The sequence below is a fragment of the Microtus ochrogaster genome, unplaced genomic scaffold (assembly GCF_000317375.1).
Source record: "Microtus ochrogaster isolate Prairie Vole_2 unplaced genomic scaffold, MicOch1.0 UNK94, whole genome shotgun sequence".
Classification (NCBI taxonomy): Eukaryota; Metazoa; Chordata; class Mammalia; order Rodentia; family Cricetidae; genus Microtus; species Microtus ochrogaster.
This window is the reverse complement of record NW_004949192.1, coordinates 346,741-351,189: the sequence shown is the minus strand read 5'-3', so window position 1 is coordinate 351,189 and position 4,449 is coordinate 346,741. Positions and strand designations below refer to the sequence as shown.

Here is a 4,449-nt window from a genome sequence, read left to right as displayed (position 1 = left end):
GGACGATGCATGCTGGAATGCAAACCTTGTAAGGAACTAAACAAAAGGGAACAAATCTGCTCTATACTGGAAATATTAAACAGCACTGTAAATTTAATTGCTCCTAATGCCGCCTTGTTCAATCTTTTTTTGTGAAGTCTAAGGAATGATGATCACAGAGACCACCTCATCTTCTGTCACAAAAGAAGGCAATGCACTCTGTCTTGGAAACATGAATGAACTCTTGGGGTTATAGATAAAAACAGTGAGCAAAAATCTTTTCCTCAACATTTAGAATGCTGAGTGAAATAAGATGGATTACTGTTCCTTGATGTAGGTGGGTCTTCTATATATCTGTTGTTTCATTGGTTAATTAATAAAGAAAACTGCTTGGCCTGATCGGTCAGAACATAGGTGGGTGGGGAAGACAGAACAGAATTCTGGGAGAAAGAAAGCTGAGTCAAGCAGATGCTATAGCTCTCCTCTCCAAGATGGATGCAGGTTAAGATCCTTCCCGGTAAGCCACCACCTCATGGTGCAGCACACATTATTAGAAATGGGTTAATAAAGATGTGAGTGTTAGCCAATAAGAGACTAGAACTAATGGGCCAGGCAGTGTTTAAAAGAGTACAGTTTCTGTGTAATTATTTCGGGTGTAAAGCTAGCCATGTGGGAGCTGGGCGGGAAGGCAGCCCACCACTCCTCACAACAGAGTGTGATCTAACTGGGAGCTTATTCTCAAGCAAATGAATGTAAACACATATGTCTTACAATATGGTGTCTGAAAACCAGCTGTAAATGGGTCTCCTAGTGAACTGCATCAGGGTTGTCGTCATTCATGCATTCCACTCTTATCAATGAGCTCTTACTACCATACAATTGGGAGCTTATCACTGTATCCTCTGTGCAGTAGGGCAGGTTTGTGTGTACAGTAACAAGGGATGTTCTGCAGAGTAAGGAGTGTGAACAAGATGTGTAGAATGGTCGGACAGTCCATTCTATTGTGTGAGTGTGTGATTCTCCTTTTTATTCTCAAATGCAGAATCTTTATGCTTCTTTGTCCATCCTGGGTCATGAATAGCCATGGCTTCTATCTTTCACATACCCCAGGATTTTCCAAATGCGTGAAACAAGCTTTAAATTGTTAGTTGTTTAAATCTTTTAAAATGCTGGTGTCTTCCTGCTCATGCACTTTATTTTAACCAATAGTAAAATGAATGTGTGACGTGGAAGAAGAAAAGAGAAAAGGAGTTCTAAAATGATGTGGGATTTCACTCTGTATGGGTGAATACCATTGGTTAATAAAGAAACTGTCTAGGGCCTACACAGGGAATAGAGTTAGGCAAGGAAATGCTGGGAGGGAGAGGAGAAGTAAAAGAGAAGCCACGTAGGCTGCAGGGGATGCTGGGAACTTTACTCGGTAAGCCATAGCCACGTGGCAATACACAGATTAATAGAGATGGGTTAAATTGTGAGACCCCAACTCAAATAGCCTGCTTGCAGCTGATTTTAGCACATGCCCTAGATAGATGGTAATCAGCAATGGAAAAGTGCAAAACTTGCAAAACAGCCCTGACTGCCACTTGCACCCTACCACAGTACCCTGCACTGCCAGCCTGCCAGGAAACTTGCCCCCTGACAACAGCACCCTACCATTGGCCTGCCAAGAAACACCTAGCACCCATGATAGGTGTTGAGGACTTTCCAGGACAGGGTTTGGGGTTTTTATGGTATTTCTTGGAAATAGAAGAAACAAATAGCTATGGGCTAAAATTGCTCTAAAATGTTAAATGTTATATCCAATTGTTCTGTACCTTATACCCATTATTATAATGTTGTGGGTTTTGCCTATAATAAGTTGCTGGAATTGCTGTTCGGGGTGTTCTACCTCATTGGAGACTAGAGACACCCAGTGGCTATTGTAATAAATCCTACTGCTTCTTGCATCTGCTGGACTGGTTAATTGAGTCATGGGGCTTCTCCCTCTTGGGCCTGCACCCAAGCAGGTGAGGGTCTTTCAAAATTAATATATAAGAGTTAGACGATAAGAAGCTAGAGCTAATGGGCTAAGCAGTGATTTAATTAATATGGGTTCTGTGTGATTATTTCAGTTCTGGGTGGCCAAAAAAAAAACCAAGTGGCCTGATGCTACACTAAAGAGGTGAGTTATGTTCCTGAACAAGAAAATCGCTGAGTTGGATTTGGTGTGGTGAATAATTATAAAGGCTACACTAGCTTTCACTTTCAAAATATCCAAGTAGCCTCTCAGGTAGAATGTTATTTTATGTTCATCTGAAAAGAGATTCCACTAAATAAAATCTACTTTAAACAGTACTGAGGTGTTATCTCAGTTCTTGTCAATATCAAAATGGGAGAGAAAGACTTTCACAGATATTTAGTTCCCCATTGTTGAATTCTATTTAAACATGATATGTTGGTTTAAACACCATTGCTGACAGTTTTAGGAATCTACACAGTAAATCTATGATTTTCAGTAATTTCATCAATTTTCCTCAAGTGTCAACATCTTCCCCATTTTATTCATTAGCAGAATAACTCATTGCACTGAATGTCAGATATGAAACATTTTTCCACAAAAATGAAGTGTCTTGATGATTCAGGGCCTCACCTGCATTATCCATCATCCCACAAAAAAAAAATCCAACTTGTTTCATGATCCTGTTGAGGAGAGTAATGAAGGCTCAGCAAATCTGTATCCCATTCCAAGTCATCTTGTTGTTTGTTTTCTTTCCTGAATGCTCACGAAAATTTACCATGTGAATACCTGCAATTATAAAAAAAAATTAGGTTACTACTTAACTTGCAAAATCATTCATTTGGGTTTATTTCATAATAAAATATATAAAAAGGGAAGAAAAATACAAATCTGTACACCTGTTGACAATGATATGGACAGAATTTGAGATAATAGGCAGTTAAAATGCCCAGCATGTAGAAAATACAACATATTGTCTAGGGAAACAGCACCTGTGCAGAGCCATTAAGGACAGCACTTCTGCATGTTGAGTAGTAACCAGGAACATTCATCTTTGCCATGTCCATCACACATTATCCTGGAAGGTTTCCTCAAAGAAGTTTCTGGGGAAAATAAATACTGTATCATTCTTATTCTTAGATGTCTGGTGCCAATGACAAACAGGATTTTTACATTTCTGTGCAAGGGCATAGCCTAGTGTAAAGTTATCAAGAAGATGCACTGAGATCTAATGACTTCAACAAAATCGGGTATATAACAAAATAAAGAGTTCAGTCTAATTATTTACATGAGTAATCAATAATCAGAAATGGAATTGGGCAGCAAGTGGTTTTACAATACCACAAACTCAGGGAAATATTCTCCTCCAGTGTCAGCTCTCGGGATGCAGAGAGGAAGCTTGGCTCTACGACTTGAGTTGGAACCTCACTGAGCAGCACAGTCCGATTCTGGATGAGAAATTAATGATATAATTTAAAGGACAAAGTATGAATAAATAGATGTGAGTATTCTTAAGGCTATAAACATGTATTTAAGATTATTAAAACAGCCATTTAAGATTATTATAAAAACAGCCATTCATTGACTTTAGGAAGCCAATAATTCTCAAAGCTACTTAGAATTTACTAGTATCCCATGCACTGTGAAGAAATATTACTTTCTCTCTATTCCAAAACTCATTTAAACTCATAAGGAACTACAATTAGATAAACAACATTGATACAGTATTCAGACAGAAAAATAAAGAAAAAGACTTAGAACTTTCACTCATATTTCAAAACTTAGGACAAATACACAAGTCTTGTATTAAATGCTCATATATCTAAATTAATAAAAATAGAGCAAAGGGACTTAGAAAATACAATTCATTAGAGGAGTAGAACAAGACAGGAGAATGAGGATGAAAATGACCCACGATCATATAAATGTACAAAAATTTTATATTGATTATAAAAGATTACTCCAATAAGAAGAGAGACTCAACAAATCAAGGCATGCATAGAACTAGAATTTTTATGAATTTAAATGGAGGTAAGACCTAGAACCCTACAGGGGTTAGTTAGCACTTCCCCAAAAGCTAAAAAGGAAAAGAAAAAAATGGATAACACTTCACAGAATATTTACTGGACACTATCTTCAGGGAAATTGCTGGACAAAATGAACAGTAGGTGTTTTTATAGCAAGAAACATAAACTATGTCTTGTTGGAGGGAAAAGCATGTGATTTCTAAAGAAATAATAAACTAAACATAAAATGTAGATTTAAAAATATAGCCAGCAAACATGGGTACTACATCAAAATATAAAAATGTAATTGAATTTTACAGTCAAGTAATTAGTAATTGAATACAAAAAAAAATATCAAGATTTACAATACCACCAGCTAGGTGTGATGAATTTCTCTTCCATGAAACCTTCTCCAAAGTTGGGAAGAAACACTTCCTCCATGCCTGCATCTGAGGTTATCATGAGCAA

At 37.3% G+C, this 4,449-nt stretch overlaps 1 long non-coding RNA gene across 2 annotated transcripts in view; it reads right to left on the bottom strand.

Moving 5' to 3' along the window:
- Positions 1-4,443, bottom strand: part of LOC106144437 — a 14,580-nt gene extending 10,137 nt beyond the window's left edge. For both annotated transcript variants that reach the window (XR_003376708.1, XR_001229501.2), the window contains exons 1-4: positions 4,352-4,443; positions 3,317-3,423; positions 2,968-3,078; positions 2,609-2,764 (exon numbers count right to left, since the gene is read on the bottom strand). This is a non-coding gene — a long non-coding RNA (uncharacterized LOC106144437). The remainder of the gene's footprint in view (positions 1-2,608; positions 2,765-2,967; positions 3,079-3,316; positions 3,424-4,351) is intronic.
- Positions 4,444-4,449: the final 6 nt, after the last annotated feature.